The sequence below is a fragment of the Acomys minous genome (genome assembly GCF_964271855.1).
Source record: "Acomys minous genome assembly, chromosome: 1".
Taxonomy (NCBI): Eukaryota; Metazoa; Chordata; class Mammalia; order Rodentia; family Muridae; genus Acomys; species Acomys minous.
In genome coordinates, this window is record NC_140483.1 from 184,133,613 (window position 1) to 184,156,580 (window position 22,968).

Genomic DNA, 22,968 nt, shown 5'->3' on the forward strand with positions numbered 1-22,968 from the left:
GTTGATGTCACAGCACTCTACGGATCTCCAACTCCTTCCATCTTTGTTGACTGCAACACCTTCTTCCTCTTGGACTGCTTCCACTCCCTGTTAGCAACTTTCCTCAGCAGGTATCACTTCTCCAATATCTTTGGGCTTCCAAGGCAAGCCAGGCTTCACCCCCACATCGTCACTCTGTGGCCTGTCTGTGCCTCTATTCAGGGACACCCCTGACACATGCCTGGCCTCAGAGGCTTTCCTTCATTTTGGAGGGAGATTCCACAACTTCCTTCTTGTAGTGTGGACTCTAAAGCCAGACCACATGGCCTGGGCTGCCACATTCTCTTGCTTGCTTGAGATGGAGCTTAGTGCCTGGTTCCATTACACTTGGGTTGACTTTCTGCTTTCGGTGGTTTCCTTTACCATCCAAGCTTGGCTGTTCTGGAACTTGCTCTGTAGAATGTAGAGTGGCTCAAAGATTCACCTGCCTCTGAATCTCAAGCGCTAGGATTAAAGGCGTGTGCCATCAACCTTTTCTTTAATTCCTTTTCACAAGTTGGAAGTTTCCCTGAGTAGGGTCTTGCCCTGAGATCATCACTCCCTTTATTCCACTTAGGAGCAGGCTTTTCCTTAAACTTTTTTTTTCCTGGTGCCCCTTTTCTCCTCAGACTGTACGCTTTATATTTTCCCTTGCTCATCTTGCTCCTTTTTCTTTAGAGATCTGCATAATCCTGGCCACCAAATAACCACAAGCCACAATGAATAAATACTATGCTGTCTGGAAATTTCCTCTGCCAGTGCCATTATTTGAAAACTCTTCAATTTAGCCTCTGCAGACTTTTCAGACAAGGGCTAAAGGCAGCCATATTCTTCACCAAAATGTCACAAGAATGATCTCTAGGCCACATACTAATATTTTTTTCCCTTTGAAACCTCTTGAGTCAGGGCCCCACAGTTCAAAAAACCCCTCATCACCGGTGTCTTCATTGTTCCTTTAGGATGGCTCATTAACCCCTGCTTAAAGCGTTCACTGCTTTCCTAATCCAAAGCCCTAAAGTCCACATTCCTGCAAACAAAGGCACAGTCAGGCCTAGCACAGCAATACGGGAGTCCCTGTTATCAACTTCTGTCTTAGTTAGGGTTTCTATTACTGTGAACAAACACCATGACCCCAGCAACACTCATAAAGGAAAACATTGAATTGGGCCTGGCTTAGAGTTCAGAGGTTTAATCCATTGTCATTAGGGCAAGAAACATGGCTGCATGAGGCAGACAGAAAAGAGAGGGAAACAGTGAGTCTGATTCAGGTATTTGAACCCCAAAGTGACACGCCCCCTCCACAAGGACACACCTCTGAATGCCACTCTCCGGACATTCAAATATTAGTCTATGGGCACCATTCTTACTCGAAACACCACAGCATGTGTCAGAATTTCTTTCCTTTGAAGGCTGAATAATATTCCATTTTATAAAACCACGTTTTGCATATGTAACACACACACATATTATGTACTATGGATGTCAGAGTATAAGTATCTATTGGAGGCCTACTTTCAATTCTTTCACATATGTGGTTTGATGTGAGATTATTGCTAATTCTGTTTATTATTTTAAAAATTATCCATCAGACTGTTGTGACAGCAGCTCCATCATTTCCTTTCTTACCAGGGCTCTAATGTCTCCAAATTGTCACCAAAGGTTTTTCTACTCGTTTATTTGATCAGTTGGGTAGTTGTTTAAAGCTTTGATGTTTTTTTGACTGTCCCAGCTTTTACACTGGTATCAGTAGTCCATTCTGAGTTAACTCTGTGCATGCTGGAAAGGGGGGCCCCACTAAATTTTTCTGCATGTATACAGCCAGTTTCCTCAGTGCTACTTATTGAACATACTGTGCCTTCTCCCACTGAGTCACCTTAGTAGCTGTGGAGGTTTGAATGGGGTGCCTCCCACAGTGTGAGCCATGTGAACACGTGGCTCCATGTTGAGTGGGGTGCCTCCCACAGTGTGAGCCATGTGAACACGTGGCTCCATGTTGAATGGGGTGCCTCCCACAGTGCGAGCCATGTGAACATGTGGCTCCATGTTGAATGGGATGTCTCCCACAGTGTGAGCCATGTGAACACGTGGCTCCATGTTGAATGATGTCTCCCACAGTGCGAGCCATGTGAACACGTGGGTCCATGTTGAATGGGATGCCTCCCACAGTGTGAGCCATGTGAACACGTGGCTCCATGTTGAATGGGATGTCTCCCACAGTGCCAGCCATGTGAACCCGTGGCTCCATGTTGAATGGGGTGCCTCCCACAGTGCGAGCCATGTGAACATGTGGCTCCATGTTGAATGGGGTGCCTCCCACAGTGTGAGCCATGTGAACACGTGGCTCCATGTTGAATGGGATGCCTCCCACAGTGTGAGCCATGTGAACACGTGGGTCCATGTTGAATGGGATGCCTCCCACAGTGCCAGCCATGTGAACCCGTGGCTCCATGTTGAATGGGATGCCTCCCACAGTGTGAGACTTTTGAACACTTGGCTCCATGTTGAATGGGATGCCTCCCACAGTGCCAGCCATGTGAACCCGTGGCTCCATGTTGAATGGGATGCCTCCCACAGTGTGAGACTTTTGAACACTTGGCTCCATGTGGGAAGCACAGAGATTCTGGTGTTAGAGAATCCAGCTATGTTATAGACACAGTGTTGTCTCTTCAGGGAGAGAAATGTATAACCTGTTTTTCACCCAGAAGGCTAAGAGTGGATGTGGTTAACACAGCCTGGTGACCTTTGCCCTATCTGTATAGCTGAGACAACACCAGATCCTCCATAATTGTGTGCCTCCCCCCTCAATCTATAGAACATATCTGTATGAAAGATGTCACATGTATTTACAAAGAGTTTTTTTTTAATGTTGTCACGTCTTAAGCTTTGTTCTGCACACAGGATTGAATTAATTGTCAATTGGAAAAATTTCACCAAATTGTGTTGTGTTTAAGTATGCCCAAAATAAACCACTCAGGGTTAGACTTCCAAAGTTTGAACTTACAAGGGCTTCTAAGATGTGTTGAACCAAACTGCCTTCTTGCTTCCCAGAGACTATGGCAGTCTCCAGATAGTGGTGTTGTCTGGGAAGGCTTAGGAGACAGGGCTTGGTGGAAGAAAAATGTCACTAGAGTCAGACTTTAAGGAAAAAAGCCTCACCTACTGCTAGTGTGCTTTCCCGGCTTTGATGTTAGCCCTCAGCTTCTGATCCAGCCACCAGGATTCTCCCAACTGCCTCCACTCCACCATGATGGATGCTAACACTCTGGAGTCATAAGCCCAAACAGACCCTTCATTTCTAAGGTGCCTCGGTCATAGTGTCTTTTCACAGCAACAGAAGAGGCACTAGTACAGAACCCTTCTCAAAAATCCTTTGAATATATATATATATATATATATATATATATATATATATATATATAGTGTGTGTGTGTGTGTGTGTGTGTGTGTGTGTGTGTGTGTGTATACACAAGTGTAATATGAGGTTCTCTCTTCTACCCGACTCCTCTGTGTTTGTCTTTACACCCCATCTCAGTGTTCTTGTTTATGCTGGTGGTTGAGTCCAGGGCCTTATGTAAACCAGGGAAGTGCTTTGTTACTGAAGCTGTATCATTATTTTTTTCAGTCTTTCATTGACTCACCCACATATATGAATTTGATCACCACTCTATACAAACACTGTCAAGACTTCCTGACTTTATTGTTAGAGTTGCTATCGCATTACTCCAAGTTCTAAGTCAGGTAGGTGAGATATTAAATTCTGTTCTTTGCAAGTTTTTGTTATCAAGTTGGGTTCCTTGAGATGCCATAGGAATCGTTTAAATTATTTTATTTTTGTACATATACATTTGTATTATTACACATATATACAATAGATTACCTATGGCAAGAAGAAACATGACACAATCAGAAATTATATAAATGTTACATTCTTAGTATTTTGGCTATTTGTATTTGACAGCCTTGAAGAAGACATCTTTCCTAACTTGCTGCATCTAAATTTCTGAATGTAAATCAATCTCCTCCACATATTGTCACTATAAATCTAGAACACCTATCTAGACCTAAAAACATCTTAACCTCTAAACAATTAAGTTTCATTTTAAAATTAAGCTTTTATCATAAAAATATACATCTTAGGTAGAGCAGATAGATATGACTCTATAGAAAGACAAGGTCTTCAAAAACCCCAGAGACATACAGAATATGGCATTTTAAAATGTTTTTTTTTATTACTTTAAAGATTCATTGACAAAGAGACAGGTTAACTCCTGGCAACACCCAGCCTACCAAAGAAGATGATGAGCACCAAAGAGCCTCCTTATGGAGATGGCTTCAAATGTGGCAAACAAGCCACTGGGCAAGAAGTCCTCAAGCCACTGGACAGAATTCTGCCTAAAAAAGGGCAAGCTTGGATGCAGGCAGAGTTGACTACAAAACTCTGCCAAGACAGGGTAAACAAGTCCTCAATAGTTTCTGCCTCATAAATATGTCTGTCAGATATATTGGGCCAGAAGGCTAAAGAAGATGCTCCAATATTATAAAGAATTTTGGATGACTATTCAGGTAGAAAACTGTCTCTGTTATCTTTTCACTTGGAAAGCTACTAACCTGCACTCCTGGCATACTCAGATAATCAAGTTTACTCCTTCTCAAGTCTCTGAGGGAGTTGAAGGCCATAGGAATTTTAAGATGGAATTCTAAAGAAAACATTTTTAATTCTGAAAAAAAACTTATTAATCTTTTTAATAGAAATTATATGGGAGCCGGGCATGGTGGTGGGGAGAAACTTTAATCCGAGCAGGTAGATTGCTGTGAGTTTGAGGTGTACCTGGTCTACAAAGGGAGTCCAGGACAGCTAAGCCTACACAGAGAAACCCTGCCCCCAAAAAAACCAGAAAGAAATTATTTAGGTTCTTTAGGTTGCTTAAGGTAATATCCATTCTTGCCCAGTATTAAGTCTTCTCATTCAGCAAAACAGGACGGCAGTCCACTGATTTGTGTCTTCTTTATAACCATTTGTATTGTATTACTTGGTGTTTGTTTGTTTGTTTGTTTGCTGTATGTGTGCGTGCATGAGTGAGTGAGTAAGGTGTGTGTGTATATGTGTGTGAGTGTGTGTGTGAGTGTGTGTGTGAGTGTGTGTGTGAGTATGTGTGTGAGTGAGTATGTTGTGTGTGAGTGGATGTGTGTTTGAGTCGATGTGTATGTGAGTATGTGAGTGTTTGTGTGAGTGTATGTGTGTGTGTGTGCATGTGTGTGTGTCCATGAGTCAGGGGACAATATACAAAGGTCAGTTGTCTCCTGCCCTCTTGATTCTAGTGATTGAATTTAGGTGCTTAGGCGTGGTGACAATCTCCTTTGCCTTCTGGGCCATCCTGCCCACCCTATTTGTTTCTTCTTTAACTTCTTTCAAGAACATTTTATAGTTTTAATTGCACAAGTACAACTTATCTTATTTATTAAAATAGCGAATTAATTTTGGATATGGGGTCTTATTATGTATCCCTGGCTGTCCTGGAATGTGCTATGTAGACCAGGCTGACCTTGAATTCACAGAGATCCACCTGTTTCTGCATCCTAAGTGCTGGCATTAAAGAAAGGTTTACACTACTAATCCCAGACCAGTACACCTGACTTTTATGTATTAATTTTGTACTGGGCAACTTTGCTTACTCATTGATTGGCTCTAGCAGTTTGGGGATGGCATCGCTGGAATTTTCTGCATATAACAATGCCACCTTCACACAGGTTTCATTTTACTTCTTACAATCCACTTTTTTGTTTTATTTTTTCCCATTTGACTAAGAATCACACTATCATATCAAATAGAAAAAGTAAAAGCAGCACCCTTCCCTCACCTGTTACTACAAAGGGAAAGCTTTCAGTTTCTTCTCAGCACTAGGTCAGCTTTGAGCTTTTAATATATGACCTTAACTATATCAAGTTGGTTTCCTTCTATTTCTAGCCATTTGACTGTGGAATTTTACTTTTAAAAATAATCTATTGACTTCTAAGTGTAGAATGAGTTAGATTAAAATGAACTAATAGCAGAGAGGCCCATTTTGGATACTGTCATGACGTGGCTCTGCATGTGGGTAGTATAAATAAAAATAAAGAAGATGAAATAGTAAGGAATTCTAGGAAGGACCAGAGATTTTAGAAATGTAGGAGTCATTCAGATAAGAGCCAGTCCCCTGAAAGCCCTAACAAGACAGATTTACCCACCTGCCCTCAATAAGTTTCATGAAGAAGTATTTGCAGAAAAATGAGATTGATTCAATGTGTCAGCACTGGCAAGATCCACTGAGCCCCAAGTCATCTTCGGTGTCCAAGATAAGGTTTAGGTTTATACAGAAGGCAAGGGGTGTGTACGTGTAATTTAGCAATCCAGTCAAGGAGTGGTTCCCAGGCCACCACTGTCTTAGCTCCATCTATCCTGCAAGGTCATCTAACAGGTTGTTCATCCAGGAGGCAGGTCCCATTCTGGCTTCAATGCCCTCCTTTTTTTTTCTACCACAAGATTTCTGGGGAAATTCCAATTAGTTGGTCTCATAACTAAAAGGAGGAACATATGTGTCTCTTGAGCTCTGTTTCTCAGCCTGTGCGTTATGACCCTTTGGAACGGGAAGGAATTAAACAATCCTTTCACAGGAGTCACATAATACCATCAGAAAACACAGATATTTACGTTATGATTCATAAGAGTAGCAACATTACAGTTATGAATTAGCAATGAAAATAATCTTATGGTTGGGGGTCACCACAACACGAGGAGCTGCGGTATTAGGAAGGTTGGGGGAGGCACTGCTACAGAATGTCTTCAATCCTCTCAGGGTGGTACAGTGACAGAATGAATCTTCTAGAACGGGAAAGGTTGGAAATGCTTCCAGGTTTCAGACTTAGGAAAGCAGAGGGAGGGAATCCTGGAGGGAGAAACTTCTCTGAGAAGTGCTAACAGGCTCGTTGAGATGAGACGCCGGGGACCACATGCCTAGAAGAAGCATAAGCTCGGCGAGAAAGGCATGGACTGGAAGTAGACGTCCGGAAGGATTCTATCCACGTGACTGATCAAAAATCAAACCGGCGAGTCAAGAAAAGTTAAACAGTAATGAACGTCCAGAGAGCGGAGCCAGGTAGGAAGCGCGGTGAATGGCGCCTGGTGCAGCTGTTGAAGGGAACGCTGGGCCTTCGCGGAGTGAAGTCAAACAGGGCTGTTGGTTTGTCTCCTAACTCTCCCCACTCCTTTTTTCTCCTATAAACCTATGTAACAGGTTTATAATCTCAGTGAACTTTCCAAGGGCTTGTTAGATCAGTGGGTAGGTAATTGGAGACAGGAAAGGCCCCCTCTCAGAACATAGCTGACATCACTCTACAAAGCAGATGTGGCTCCAGCTGTGGTTGATTCTATTCTTTGCTCTTGTTCCTTAGCAGCTTGCTCAGTGCAGCTTAGTCCAGGAGTTACAGTCTGGGAGCCTGGGGCCCCTACTATGGAAGAGCCAAGAGATCCCAAAGCCAAGACGAGTAGGCCTGGCTCCTGCATCCAGGCCTAGAAGCACAGCCTTTCAACATGTTAATGACCTGCTGAAGGCTTGGCTTCCTATGCATGGGACGTTTGGAAGGAAACTGTGATTTTTGTTGTTTTTACTACCTAAATAATACAATCTGACTTTTTAGCACTGTAGAGATCTCTGGGCAGATGGACTAAGAAGACCCCCCAATGGGATGAATTTCAGAAGCCATTTCTCACATGAACCTGAAATTCCAGGAGTTTTTGGGCCTGAGAATGCAGAGGTCAGCTTTTCAGTTGCTGTTTTTCCAGTGACTAGCAGGCCAATTAGGGCAATGGGACATATTAACTCTCATGAGTTGGGGCTATTTGTCTGCCTTGCCCCATTAAATAAATTTAGCCATCTTGTGATCCTGCCCTTTTACTGCTTTTATAGATCAGGTAAAGGATTATAGGAAGTGCATTCCAGTGTCACAAACAATTGGCTTCATTAAGCAACAAGCAAGAAAGTAATCGAATTCATCAAAGCCTGGCTCAGACGTCACAGTAAGTGTCCAAATCTTTGTCTCCCTCTTTTCTTTGGGTCTTTAAAATGTTTACTTCTGTTATGTATCTGAAGGGATCATACTTTGAGCTTCTCAAAGGCAAAGTGAGGGGCACCCGGATTCTACCTGGCTTAGGGCCAAAGCAGTTGTCACATATACTTTGTGTTTGAATAAATTATTGCAAACTTTAATTCTTTAATTAATGCAATGCCTTCACACAATACTCTTTGTATACATTTCCTGGGGCTTCCCTAACAATGTACCACAAACTAAATCTTAAACAGTAGGAAATTGTATATAGTGCTGATGTCAGTAAATCTGAGATCAAGATCCATAGGGTTGATTTCTTCTAACGGACCCCTGTTTTTTGGTGGTTCTGGGCAATCCTTGGATTCTGTGTCCTGAGGATGCAATGTCCTCTTCTGTCTTCACACTTACATGGACATGCCCTGTGTGCACGCTGGAAATGTCTCTTTTACTAAGGACGTCAGGCTATCGGTCTGGGACACATCTTAACCTAGCCTGTTCTCATGAGCTCATTGCGTCTTCACTGGCCTTACTTCCTAAGAAGGTAAATTCCGAGGTGTGGGTTAGGACCTGCAGTCATGAGACTGAAAAGGGGATGGCTTCTCTCCTGACAGCTCAGTTTTACACTTAATAATTTCTGTGGAGATCTTCATTCATCTCATAAGAGTTTTTCAGACCAGAAATAGTATTCTGTTCTGCCTACATGCATAGTTTAGAAAGGGCTCTGCTCCACTAAAAAGAGTCTTTCATAGTTCCTGAGCTCAGATCTCTCAGACACAATCTGCATCTCTTAGCTCTGAGGCTCTTGGAAAGTTCTGGGAACCAATACCTCTAGGCTTGCTCTTTTCCAGGATTTCTATAACCTCTCATTGACAGCAGGCCTGGCCATTAAGGCAACTTTTCTCTCCCTTTTTGCTAACGTCAGCTCCCTTACTTTGAATTTCACATTGCCCAACATTTCTCAACGTAGTTAATGAGTTTATATCCATTGTCATTGTCACTGATGGTTGTGTTACCTTTCTGTCCCTATGGCAGAATATCTGAGGCAAGGGCTTCTAAAAAGGAAAGATTTATTTTGACTCACAGCCAGGCTCAGTATGTGGCCCACTCTAGGCGGTGCACAGCAAGGCCTAACCTCACGGCCAGAAACATTTAGTAGAGTGAAGCACTTACCTCATGGTGACTAGAAAGCAAAGAGAGAAGACCAGATTGAGATCCCAATATCCCTTTGAAAGAAACAAGCTGATGACTTCATTTCTTCCAACTGTCTGCCGCCTTCAAGGGCCCCACCATTTCTTTCTCAACAGTGACCAAGCTTTAACACATGAGCTTTTAAGAGGCATCTATGATCAAATCCTAACAAGGATATTTCTCATCTGTTGTTCAAATATTTTTTTTTACTCCACTTTTTGTTTTTTGGTTTTTGGTTTTTGTTTTTGTTTTTTGTTTTTTGGCTATGTCAAAGTGCTCTCATTACTTAGTTTTGAATGACATTGAGGAGGAAATTACGTAAACATACTGAAAACTGGAGTGTAGGAGCATCAAAATGATGCTCTAGCATTCTCGGACTCAGTTGCATTAAAGAACTAGTAATTCAAATATTTATGTGGGCCACATTCATTTTTCTCATTCTCTTCATTTTTTATATATGTTCCTCTAGGCACATTATATGTCTGTGTGTCATTATTAAATCCATGCCTACTTTCCTTTTTCTATCTTTGTTTTCTGCCCCTGGATGAAATACACACACACACACACACACACGCACACACGCACACACACACACGAGAGAGAGAGAGAGAGAGAGAGAGAGAGAGAATTTTTATCTCCCAAGCTAAGGAGCTCACTGTATCCTTAACACCGTCATGGTGCTGTATCTGCAATTACGCCTGGAACTTTACCCCTAGTTTGCATGAGAGCAGCAAGCGTCATTGCTTTTCAGATCCAATTCTATGTCAGTTAGACCATCAAGTCTCTCTGTACTCACCTGACAAGTGGAATGATCCAGAGCAGTTATAACCTTCAGTTTTCCATAATCCCAATACATAACTGTCTCCTACAGCTGCCCGGCTGTTAGCCTACCCATTATGCACGTGTTTTTTTTTTTTTTCTAAAGGGATCAATTCACACTAACAAATGAAAATGCATTGGCCAATGGACAGTAGCTCAATAGATAATTGGGCCCACAAATGAGAGTCCAATCTGTAGGAAGAATTTCTAAGGGACTGAACATCACCTTCATAATCTTTTTATATTTTTTTGCCCTATAAACTTAGGGAATAGGGATTAGTTTTATTCACATTTTTTCAGAAAAACTAGGTCACCAACAAGTAGCTTATCAACATTAACAAGAGGAGTAGATGTCTGAATATTCATCATCCATGGTACCCTGGAGAGGAGGGTTGCAGCAACTTGCAGTTGGACAAAAGGGCTTCTAAAGATTTTTTTTTTTTTTGATGCAGAGGAACACATTCTAAAAGAAGGTAAAATTGGTAAAATTGTGTGGAGACTGAAATAACTCTACTTTCAATCACCCTAGCCTTCTCCTCCTTGTCAGACTCTTGTGGAGTTGAAGTGTCCAGGCAGCCAGACTTTGTCATTTAAATCACATTGTAATAAAGCTACATGGCCGTGGGTAGGACACGCCCATCCCCTTTGGTGCCTCATAACAAACATGTGAGATTTCTCCCTGCTTGTCACAAATGGAAACATTAAGATACACAGAGGCCAGGCAACTTGCCCATAGTGCATAGACAACAAGTGAGATCAGCCTAGTCACATCCCCTACATCTTAGCTGGCAGTTCTGAAGTTCCTGATTAAATCTCAGTTACTACAGTCCTTAATCCAAAGCCCCCAAATTTGGAATGCTCCCAAATTGGATTTTGGAGCACTTCTGGATTACAGATTTCCTGGTTAGGAATGCCCAACCAGTGAATGGTAAAATCCAAGTAATTTGAAACACGTTCATGCCAGTAGATTCTCAATAAGGATACTCAACTGTATTGACTACTGTTTTGAATAGCAGATGGAAATGTCAACTAAATTCTGCTAACTCTAAGTTCAGGCTTGCACTTTCCCTCTTATACTCCTCTGTACCAGCCTTTGCCCGGGTTAGCCTACCCAGGGATGCTGGAGAACAGTCCACGATTTCTGTGTCCATGCCCTCTAACTGCTCGGGTGTCACCCACAGCAGCTGCTCTGAGTGCCTGAAGTTTAGCGCACCAAGAGAAGCCTAGTGATGTTCCTCGCCTCTCCCCTCCTTTTATCCCATCTCCACCGCGGCGTCTCCACTTGACAGATAACAAGCAAGGGGCACAAAAGACTGAAGCAGCTTTTCAAGGCCGTACTGCTAACATGCATCAGGTAGGGTTAGAACCCAGGGCGGCCTTGGAAATCTTCCCTCTCAGCCACCATGATGCTCTACGTCTCTCCACTCACCCATGGAGAGGGCCCTGTTCCACTCACCACAGGCATCGGTGCACCTATGACCCCTGAGTGTTTAAAGTGCTTAGTCCCAGGTCATACACTGTTAATTCTCTAGTTTCCGTTGATACATGCCGCTTGGCTCCACAGCTCCCTACGTGCTGAACTTTGTCTCTGAAAATGTGCTGGAATTCACGTCAGGGACAGCTGCCTGGACCTCTTGCTCTTGCCCAGCCCAAGCTTTCTGGAACCCTGCTTTGCCTGCCTCACTGGACACCAGGTCACCACCCTCCAGGCCTCCCCAGTGACCTCCCCACCCTCTGCATGCAGCTTGTTTCTGGAGGAGCTGTACTCAGGCCCAGCCCCGAATGCCTGTTGTGACATCCTGAAAGAATCTGACTTGGGCCCTTTGGGTGTTTGTTAGCCCTGTCTGCAAACTTGAAGGCTAAGTGGTCTAGAAGAAAGAGCCAGCTAAGTCGCTACGTAATGGATATGTGCGCTCTAAGCAGGTTACTCTGCCTCCTTGAGGCTTCTCAGCTGAAAAATAAAGGCAGGTGGTGATGCACACCTCACAGCGCTGCCTTCAGCAGAATCCTGCATGTGATGTAGGAGCTTGGGCACAATTTGGGGAAGATCTTTCTTCTACATGCACATGCTCTAAAACCTGACACTTTATACTTTTATTTTATTTTATTTTATTACTTTGGAAAGAGAAAAATATTGAACTTTTTACTTTGTTGAGAGAGAACCTATAGAAAATACCCTTCTCAGGGAAAAGTCCTCTGCAATCATACACATCTCTTCTTTAATGGAAAATTTTAAAAATTCATTAGCTGTCATTTTTATGCTCTCATTCTCAAAGCTATAATTCAAATAGAGTTAACACTAAAGTAGTAAACCAACATATCACAGGCAGCTTCTCAAAAAAGAAGAGTTTTAGAGTCCCTAAATCCAAGTTCTGTGTGTTATTTTGCTTTTTGAGAAGCGGTCTTACTGTCAGGCTCCAGCTGATCTCACTCAGAATCATCCGGCCTCCATCCTACTGGTTTTACTGAGAAGACTGACCTTCAGGCTTGGGACCCAAGGTGCTCTGTGTGCAAAGAGAGAATTTGCACCATCAGGTTGGAGACGTTTCTAAATTTCAAGTGATTTTCCTATTTTGTGCTAGTTGTGTGGCCTGAGGAAAGGTACTTAGCCTCTCTGCACTATTCTCTGTAGCAGCAGAAATAACACTGCTTTGCACAGGTACTTTGAGGCCTCAGTGGAGTGGCTGAACCATGACAAAACTCTCAATCAGTTCGCTCCTTTCCAATCCTCTACTCCGTTCCTGTGCTCGTGCTAACAACAGGACTGAAAGGCGACTGAGGATGTAGCTCACATGCAGGAGGCCCTGAGTCCAGTCCCTAGCATGGAGAGGGATCAGGATACGTTCAGGTATTCTGTGTTACCATGGTAGCTTCCGGCTTCAGGAGGCTCACAAAAGCAAAGAAAGGGGCTCTTTCCTGACTGTGGCACTGCAGAGTTGGTCACCTCCTGCCAGCAGCAGATGGCCTGGGGACAGAAAACGGTGACGTGGCATTCCATGTGCTCTCCCATTGCTTTCTTCTATCCCACCTCCACAGCAGAAAGGAAGACTGGCCAGTCAGAGGTCAAGCATGTTTCCTTCACTTAGCCTCACAGGAGCCCTGTCCAGTGTGTGATGCTAGCCGGCTCCACTGTACATTGGAAACCCAGGCTTCAAGGGGTTGCCAGGGGTTGCCAAAGACGTGTAGCTCATGAATATGACCTAGCTCTCAGTCTCCAGAGTGTGACTAACTCGACCTGAGTACATACAGCTCTGTGAGTGAGGCCTGTATGTATTTAGCAGAGACCCCAGGAACACCCCCTCCTTTTTGTGCGTAGCCCCTGCATGTGACAACTGGTATACTTTGTTAAATGATCCCCCATTGTTGCTATAGGGGGAAACACTGGTACAACAATCCAAAGCAAGGATGTCACACAAACAAACATTTCAAAAACGTTTAGAGCATTCATTCTAAATAAGAACCATATTTCCAGGAGTGCTGTAGAGTGACCTGGACTTTCTTCAGGAAGTAAGGACAGTGATACAGCTCAGTCATTCCGTGAGCGGCAACTTAGCTCTCAGCACCTGGACCTCCCTGTGCACGGCTGCCACCAACTCGGCGACGGCCCCTCATGCCCCTCTCGTAGGCAGACACTCCGCAGCCACCATTTCTCTTTCCAATGCAGTGGATCCTGAAGTTTCTGTGAGGTCACCAGAGCCCCGGGGCTTGACCTGAATTCAATTTAATCAACTTTATTCCAGCCCCTGGGGCTAGGGTGGGTTTGGAGGGTGAGCAGTTTTCCTGAATTCTGGCTCAGACTGTTTCAACATCTGTTGAAAACAAGGGAGTTTACCACACAGCCCTCTCACAACGAAGCACTTGATTAATGCTTGGCTCCCTGAAGCAACCTTTATAAAGAAAAATTTATACCATTGCAAATACTGTTGCTTTCCTTTCTCCCCATCTTTCAGGCACAAAGGTCAGTCACAGAGAGAGGAGTTGCTTCCCCCTGCAGACTATTGTTTCACCACCAGGTATGAAAGCAGGGACAACGGACTCTCTTTCTCACTATACTCCAGTATGACCTCCACGCTGTCTATGTGCAGGCTGAAAGGGACCAAGGCAAAGGACAGACAAGAGAGCAATGTTTGTTAGGTCCATCATGGGGCCCCCTAACTGGCAGGACTGATGACAATGTCCCAAGCAGAAGGACTTTGGCTAGATAAATGAAGGAATGCTGTTGGGTAAACAGAGCTCTAACGGCAGGTTTTGTGAGGGCTAAAGTTACGTTTTAAGTTTTAAATTACTGTGCTTAAGAGATCTGTAAAACAAATGTCTCTAACCTGTAAGCCCCACTTGCCCAAGGACAGATAAACCTGTAAGCACCACTTGCCCAAGGACAGATAACTTCCTGGAATGCTGGGAGCTGTTTGCGTAAGAAAGCCAGCCAGGTGTTTTCACTTTTATAAACAAGGTTCGTTGTCCCATCTGCACAGGATGTATTTAATTACACATAGGCAGGAGGGACACAGGCAGGAAGTACGTCACAATGTATGCTCCTCCTAGACTGGAGGAAGGCAGGAAGCATGTAGCCTTGTTGGTTTTGCCGTCATCAGTGCCCGACTAACATAATTCACAGTCACTCTCTGGGAATCCTGGGTATGGGTCTGGCCAGTGTCCATCTTCCTGGCCACTATTTAATAAAGCTTGCTTTAATTTTGGTTCAAAAATCATGGCAGTGGTCTTATTCTCACCCAGGGGTGGGACTAACAGTTTTTGTTTACAGGGCCCTCACATGTCAACTATCAAGATCCGAGTCAGTCCAAAGGTCAGCTCAAAGACTTTCCACTCCACTGACTGTCAGAGAAAATCTTCATCTTCTCACATTTTGCTCTTCTCTCTGCCCCGCAAAACAGCCTTGGCTATTTGATCTCCAAGAAACCTTTCTTTCTGTCCGAGGACCAGTCAATTTGCTGTTTACTGTACCCTCACTTACAAGGGCATAATACAACCACTGAGCCAGCCTGGTCCATGGGTGGGAGAAGGTTTTATTCTAGATATGAGAGAGAGAATAGCCAGAGGCATCTTAGGGAACCCAAAGCTGCCTTGTCAGAGTGACCTCTGGGGGTGGCTCTTGGGTTATAAAGGCAACAGGGAAGGGGGGCTGTGAACTGGAACAGCCTGAGTTTAGGGGAGCCAGGGTGTGGGCTTGTAGGCCAAAAGAGGCCGCTGGCTTTGGTATGCACAATAGGTACATCTGAATAGGAGATGCCTCATCACACACAGGCAAGGGGCGACAGGGAAGTGGCTCCTCTTGGCAGACAGAAACCTATTTCACAGGTTTCTGAGGAATGCTGAGAGGCAGTTTCTGCTCCCCACTTTTACCTCTTTGGGGAGTACTTTCAAGAGAGAATCTATTGAGTTGTTTTCCCAATGTGCATGCATCTCTTTCATGTTTCATACCACTGGAAGCAGTTCCAGAGAGGTGGGGCTCTGCTCTGTGTCTTCTTTAGAGGAGCCAAGCGAAAGGAGCTGTCAACATTTGAAATGAAATTCTTCATGGCTAAAGCTTGGACAAGCTCCTCATATGTCTGCTTACACTTGGACACAACCACTCCCACTCAGGTTCTGCTGGCTAAAGTGAGCCATACGTTCTTATCTGTGGCTTTGTCTTCTATGTTTTCAGTTAACAAGGTCAATTAAAGTCTATCCAGAAGCAAATAATTCATAAGGTTAAATTGCAATTAATTTTGAGCAGGATAAGGAGATTTGTCCTGGCAGAATATGAACCATTTTTCTTTCAGCATATCCCCATCAGCTGTATGTCTGTGAATGCCCACCTTTTGGTTACTAATATTAGATTGACAGCCAGAGTATTGTAGGGCCTGTGTATAAGCAACATTCCTTTTACTTAGTGCCCAGAGCCTAAAAGCAGCAGGGGTGGGAATTTGACTGTGCCAAAGAGACAACATAAGGTGCTTTTTAAAAGTATCATCTCAAATCCAATGATAAGTCTAAAGCAATAGGTATTAGGGAGGGGATACTACATTAACATAACTTTTATTGCAATATTTGCTATAATTCTATTTATTATTAACTACAGTTTTTAGGCTTGTTTCGTACCTAAATTGCAAATTAAACATTATTGTAGGTGTGCATACATAAGAAAAATTAGTGATATAGAGTTGGGCCTTATCCTCCTATCTTCAGTTATAAGCATTCACAGCAAGTCTGGAAATATTCTCAGAGAATAAAGGGGGGAATATATATATACATACATTCCTCCTCTAGAGAAACTTCAAAAACCTGGGGCATTTTTTGGAGCTGTAGAAATGTCTTATCAGGAGGAGAAATGGGGGAGGTCTCTAGTAATATAACTTACAATGCTGAGGTTACCTGTAAAGGCCAGTTAGAAGGATGCTGTCACATCTACTTTCTGTGAGTGCTCACAAAAGTTGGTCTGAGTGCAGGGACCAGAGCCCCATGGAAGAGAATATCTATCTGAGAGAATCTGCCTCGGCCACTTGAGTGTTTGAAATGCTTAAGAAAAGATTCTTTACAACCTATGTTTCCACTAGATGCCCCTCAGCCACCTGGGACTTTTCTATACAGAACTGGGTTCCCTGTGGCAGTGTCTGTACACTGTGCCCTGCTATGTTTGACTGGACTAGGGAAGATTGGTCTTCCGAGAGTTCCCTCTGTGATTATGGGGAATCCAAACAGGATGGGCAGAAAATCAGTCTCTCCTGTGGTAAACCTGATAAGACGTGGAACTGGAAGCTCTGGAGGCTTCGCTTCCTTCTCTATTACCTAAGAGTTCATAAAGTCAGTCTGAAGAGAGAAAAGATCAAGACATCACTTCAGCAAGCAGAGAAAAGATGGGGCGCAGCGTTCCTGCAGGGCCTCCTCTGCAGTCCCATTATTCCTAAACCCCTGCCCCCCATGGAGCTCACTTGAGAGCTTGGGGGCCCTAAGTCAGCCCTGCATTTTATGACAGGCTGGTTAACTTAGCTACATGTCTAGCTTTGGGCCACTTCAGTTACCTATATCCAACAGAAGCTGGGACCACTCACATTTGCCCTCCTGAGCCTGTTTGATTAGCCATGAATCAAGATAGCAGTGCAGAAACAGGGTTATTGCAAGGACCAAATGGCTTGAAAATGGAAATAAAAATAACAATTAAGTCAGTGCAGAGAGATATGCCATGGACAAAGCAAAATGGCATAGAGGAAATTTTTTTCTGAGTTTTCAGAGTACTGATTTTTAAAATAAAAAAGGATGGGGAAACCTTATGAGTGTCTATACAATATACACGGTATGGTAAGAAATCGTCTATCTCATAAAAATATTCATAAATCATCTTGTATTAGAAAAAAATGGAATTATGTAAAGATAAACTTCAAATAAATACAAGGCCATTATGTTTACAAAGCAGGAACCAGATTCATGAATCTCATTAACTCACCTCTGTGATGGAGTTGGTAACCAAGAGTGTTCCTCTGGAAGTATATTCCAAAGCAGCTTCAGGAAAACAGCTCTCTGGGCCTTTCCTTTCAGGGTGATTGTCTTTGGGTTTATCGCTGTGAAGAGACACCATGACTACAGCAACTTTTTTTTAAATTTTATTTTATTAGTTTATTCATATTACATCTCAATTGTTAGCCCATCCCTTGTATCCTCCCATTCCTCCCTCCCTCCTGCTTCCCCCCTACTCCCCTCCCCTCTGTCTGTGACTGAGGGGACCTCCTCCACCTATATATGCTCTTAGGTTACAGAGTCTCTTCTTGGTAACCTGCTATCCTTCCTCTGAGTGCCACCAGGCCTCCCCATGACCACAGCAACTTTTAAAAGGGTAACGTTTAACTGGGGCTGGCTTACAGTTCAGAGGTTTAGTCCACTATTGTCATGGCGGGAAGCTTGGTGGCATGCAGGCAGGCAGGCAGACATGGTGCTAGAAGTAGCTAAGAGTTCCACATCTGGATCCGATCAGCAGGCAGCAGGAAGAGAATGCCACACTGGGCGTGGCTTGGGCATCTGAGACCTCAAAGCCCACCCTCTTAGTGATGCAGTTCCTCTAAAAAGCGTCACCTACTCCAACAAGGCTACACTTCCTAACCGTGGACCAAGTATTCCAACACATGATTCTAAGGGGTCATTCCTATTCAAACCACCACAACAATCAAAGCCTCATTTTATGGTACTGGGCGACAATAGAAACCTGTTTCTTGAGAAGGTCATGTTTCAGTTGAATAGGAAAACGGTGGGATGTGAGGAAATCATAGGCAGAATTATATATTAACATGCCCTACTGGCATGGTCTCATGGGACAGATTAAAAATCAGAAGGCCAAACAGTTAAGTACAAGCCTTCCATGCAACAACTTCTAAGTGGAAGGGCAGATGTCAAGTCTCTCGACCCCAGAGTCTCCCCTGTCTTCCTCCCGCACCTTGAGACACCTCACAGCTTTGGACTGGATTGATGCTTAATAAATGACCTGAAGCAGAGGACAGAAGAGGAGATGTTGCCCACATGGTGCTAATTATCAGGCTAAAAGGAGGGGGTTTGCTGGTAATCTATTGTACATTATGGTGTTATAACTAACAACGGTGTACTGCGTAAGTCAAAACAGTTGAAAGGATTTTAAATGCTCCCACACAACAAAAAGTGAGATAATAAACACACTACTTTGTTTTATTTCATCATTCTTTACTGCATTTTATTAAAAAATCACATCACACCCCTAAATGTGTATATTGTCAATTAAAAGCAAAATATATATATTTAAAACTTGATAACATTGATTATCTTTCTATTGCAGTGAGTCAGGTATTTCAAGGCAGCTCTCTGGCTTGTGCATCTCATGAAGCTAAAGAGGTCAACCAAACACGTTTTCACCTCAAGACTTAATTGTATCTGGATGGTCGGCTTCCAGTAGCTTCCAGTCGCCGACACACTGGTGCTGGCTTTAGGGGGAGGCGCTTGTTCCCCTCGTGTGGACCTTTGCACGCTTGCTTGAGTACCTCCCCAGTATGGGATCTGGCTTTCCCTGGAGATTCCCAAGAGATTGTGCTGTGTGGATGCTAGCTGCCTCAAAGCCTGGCCTCAGAAGTCACAGTGAGTTACTTCCCTCAGATTTTATAAATTATAATTCTGACCCATATCCAGAGGATGGCGATAAAGCTTGACTTTATAAAGGGGTGGAGGGCATTGCAGGGCTCTTTGAAGGGGACCTCACTTTGTAACATGGAGGAACATTCAACTCTATGAGTCTTACAGCCTCTGCTTTCAAGACAGAAGCTTCTGGTGCCTTTCGGGTAAAGATCGGCATGCGCAAGCCAGGTGTGGTGGTGCACACCTTTAATCTCAGGACTTGGGAGGCAGAGGCAGATGGATTGCTGTGAGTACAAGGCCAGCCTGGTCTACAAAGCGAGTCCAGGACAGCCAAGGCTAACCCAGAGACACCGTGTCTTGAAAAACCAGGGGGGAAAAAAAAGATCGGCATGCACATCACAGCCGCTAATGCTTTGCACCACGAATGTTTCCCACCTGGACCCAGGCCTTTCTTCAGTTTATTTCACACACCTGGGCCACTTTTATTTTTTCTTAAAGCCGTGACTCTCACCCTTCCTAATGCTACAACCCTTTAATACAGTTCCTCATGTTCTGGTGACCCCCAATCATAAAATTGTAGTAGTTGCAACTTCATAACTATAATTTTGCTATATTTAAAAATCTGTTAAAATTAATTTGTTAACTTTATATTTTGGTGGCAGCCTCCCTGCCCTCCTCTCTTCCCAGTCTCAATCCCTGTACCTGCCCCGCCCCATCCTCCTGTCCTCCCCCTCTCCTCAGAAAAGGCTCAGGAAAAGCTCCCTTGGATATCAACCCACCCGCGCACATCAACTTACAGTAAGGCTAGTCCCACCCTCTCCCGCCATGGCTAGGCACGAAAGCCCAGCCAGAGGAGAGGGGTCCAAAGGCAGACAACAGAGTCATACACCGCTCCCTTCCCACTGTTAGGAGTTCCCACGAAGAATGAGCAGCGCAGCTGTTTGTGTTACATACGTACTGAGGGCCTGGGTCTGCTCTCTAGTGATTCAGTCTCCGTGGGCCCAGGTCAGTTGATTCTGTGTGCTTTCTTGTAGTGTCCCTTGCCTCTCGGGCTTTTTCAATCCTTCATCCCCTTCTCCCATAGAATTCTCCTAGCTCAGGCTGTGGGTCTCCGCATCTGTTTCCAACACATCTTTACCCCTGCACATCTTGCTGGCAGGACAAACTGTGGCTCTAAGGTTTTGTGGCTGGTCTGGTGTCCTAGCTCCTCCATGGAGGTCTTTTCTGGCCACAGGAGATGGTCATTTCAAGCTCCGTATCTCTCATAACTAGGAGTCCCAGCCAGGATCACCCTCATAGATTCCTGGGAGCCTCCATGGTTTCTAGCTCATCCCAGAAATGTCACCCCCCGCCCCACTGATTCTAGTCCCCCCATACTCTTTCTGCGTCCACCTCTTGGTCCCTCCTGCGCCCCTCCCCCACCCCATCTCTTCTGTCCTTTTGCTCCTGAGGCCTTCTCTATTTTCCCCCTTAGGATCTCCTTGTTGCTTGGCTTCTTTGGGTCTGTGGATTGTAGACTGCCTGTCTGTACTCTTTATGGCTACTCTCCACTTATAAGTGAGTACATGCCATGTTTGTCTTTGTCTGTCTGGGTTACCTCACTCAGAGTGGTCTTTTTTAGTTCCACCCATTTGCCTCCAAATACCAAGATTTCCATGGTTTTAATAGCTGAGTAGTATTCCATTGTGTAAATGTACCACAGTTTCTTTACCTGTTCTTCGGTTGAGGGGCATTTAGGTTGTTTCTAGTTTCTGGCTATTATGAATAAAACAAGTGTCCTTGTGGTACAGTGAAGTCTTTTGGGTACATGCCCAGGAATTAAATAGCTAGGTTTTGAGGTAAGCTATTCCCAATTTTCTGAGAAACTGCCAAATTGATTTCCAAAATTTGCACTCACACCAGCAATGGAGGAATGTTCCCCTTTCTCCACATCCTTGCCAGCATGTGCTGTCACTTTAATTATCGACCTTGACCATTGTGACCAAGATGTAAGATGGAATCTCATAGTCATTTTGATTTGTATTCCCTTGATGCCTAAGGATGGTGAACATTTCGTTTAAGTGTTTCTCTGCCATTAGAAATTTCTCTGTTGAGAATTCTCTGTTTAGCTCTATACTTTATTTGGTTTGTTGATGATGAGTTTCTTAGGTTATGTATTTTGGATATCAGCCCTTTGTGGGATATAGGGTTGGTGAAGATCTTCTCTCATTCTGTAGCCTGCTGCTTTGTCTTTTTGACAGTGTTCTTTTAATATTACTTCTCTGTTCTATAAATGTAGTGTTTTGATTTTTATGTGGTGGGGGATTTTTTTTCTAGTCCAATCTATTTGTTTTACTGCAATCTTCTTGTATGTTTATAGGCGTCTTTTTCTTTATATTGGAGAGATTTTCTTCTATGTTCTTGTTCAAAATACTTTCTGGGCCTTGGAGCTAGGAATCTTCTATTTCTATTATTCTTAGGTTACCTCTTTTCATAGTGTCCCAGATTTCTTGCATGTTTTGTGTCAGGAACTTCTCAAATTTAACCTTTCCTTAAGACAATGTGTCAATTTCTTCTATTGTATCTTCTCTACCTGAGATTTTCTCTTCCATCTCTTGTATTCTGTTGGGGATTCTACGTGTGTAGTTCCTGGTCTCTTCCCTAGGCTTTCCATCTTTAAGAGTCTCCCATTTTGTGTTTTCTTTATTGCTTCTATTTCCATTTTCATGTCTTGAGGAGTTTTGTTCATTTTGTTCACCTGTTGGATTGTATTTTCCTATGTTTCTGTAAGGTATTTATTCATTTCCTCTTTAAAGGCCTCTATTATCTTTATAAGGTTGGATTTAGGGTCATCTTCTTGTGCTTTGGTTGTGTTAGAATGCCCTGTTACACTTCCTATCTAAAAAACCTGCAGAGAGGCTTCCTTGGTTCTCGCTCTGTGCCCCTCCCTCTCTAATCTCCTCTTCCTTATTACTACTGTACACCCTTAGGATCAGGTAAAGAACACCTCTTCACCAGCCTCCCCTTCATCTTGGTCCACAATAGATTCTGTCAGAAGCTCTTGGCCTTGGGTAGCTCAGTGACACTTTTCTATTGTCGTTATGTGAAGTTCAGCCTGTGATCCATGTGTCTCTTCCACTGACATCAGCTCTACTGAGACTGCGTCTGCTTTTCTTCATCCATGTCCCCTTTGCACAGCAATATGGAGCAAACAATGTGTACTCATCCAGGTAGAACGTGCCAGAAGAATAAAGGACGAGCTGAGGACCTCAGAATCGAAGGTATTTGAGCATATCTTTCTCCTGTCTTTTTCTTTCTCTGCCTTCTTTACAGGTGTGTTGGGGGTGGATGTTAATGTATCAGGCCAGAGTGGCTGGCCATTTGTAAAGATCCTGTACTGCCTTAGCATCTTTGAGACTCGGTGGAGCACTGCAAAGTGAACTCTGCCCCTCTGGGTAACTCCCCAACAGCTTATTTCCTCAGGCTAGCAGGGCACCTCTGAGGAAGCAGCCTGTCCCTCAGCTAGCCTCCTGACATATGTATATGCAGCACAAAGAAAGACTGTTGGAATCTCTGAGAAGCACTGCCTGGGTCTGCAAGGGAGTCTCCAGTGGCTTCTTTAAGAAGCCTTATGAGGAGAAGGCTTTCTCCAAATACAAGCCCACAAGGCTTTTAAAAGCACTTCTAAAATGGTGTGTTCTCAGCAGCCATTTTTGATGGCCCTGAGGGCTTTTAAAAGCTTCAAAGACCACTGCTCAGCCTGTCCCCCTTATGGAGCAAGTTCGATATATG

General features: G+C 43.8%; 1 long non-coding RNA gene across 3 annotated transcripts in view; it reads left to right on the top strand.

Annotated features, from left to right (window-relative positions):
- The window catches only part of LOC311598735, a 38,646-nt gene extending 16,202 nt beyond the window's left edge, over positions 1-22,444 (top strand). Inside the window, exons 4-6 of one of the 3 annotated variants that reach the window (XR_014779653.1) lie at positions 7,962-8,071; positions 14,058-14,120; positions 22,375-22,444. This is a non-coding gene — a long non-coding RNA (uncharacterized lncRNA). Of the gene's footprint in view, positions 1-7,961; positions 8,072-11,396; positions 11,462-11,671; positions 12,515-14,057; positions 14,121-22,374 lie in introns of those variants that run through there. The other 2 variants (XR_014779654.1, XR_014779655.1) reach the window with 2 other exon arrangements.
- The last annotated feature ends 524 nt before the right edge of the window (positions 22,445-22,968 follow it).